Here is a 331-nt window from a genome sequence, read left to right as displayed (position 1 = left end):
GCTGCTGCTCGAGTACTGACTACAACCAGGAAATATGACCATATTAGTCCAGTGCTCATGTCACTACACTGGCTTCCTGTCGCTTTCACACAAGAGCTGATCATACAAGTATGTTTTCATGAAGGGTAATGCAACTTCACGTGCAAACAAGGTAAGACCTTTCTTTTATTGAAGATGAAACCACTCTAGTGGCTGCTGGTTGCAGGAGCTCGACGCTCTTGTGTATACTCCTTTATGTTCTTGATGTTTCCCTCGTTTCCATGTGTTATTTGACTTTGGATTCGGGTCCCCTTAGCACTGCGCAACAAATGGTAACACTTTCGTGACTTCT

The sequence above is a fragment of the Entelurus aequoreus genome, linkage group LG13 (assembly GCF_033978785.1).
Source record: "Entelurus aequoreus isolate RoL-2023_Sb linkage group LG13, RoL_Eaeq_v1.1, whole genome shotgun sequence".
Lineage (NCBI taxonomy): Eukaryota > Metazoa > Chordata > Actinopteri > Syngnathiformes > Syngnathidae > Entelurus > Entelurus aequoreus.
The sequence above is the reverse complement of the archived record's forward strand: the minus strand, read 5'-3'. Positions refer to the sequence as shown.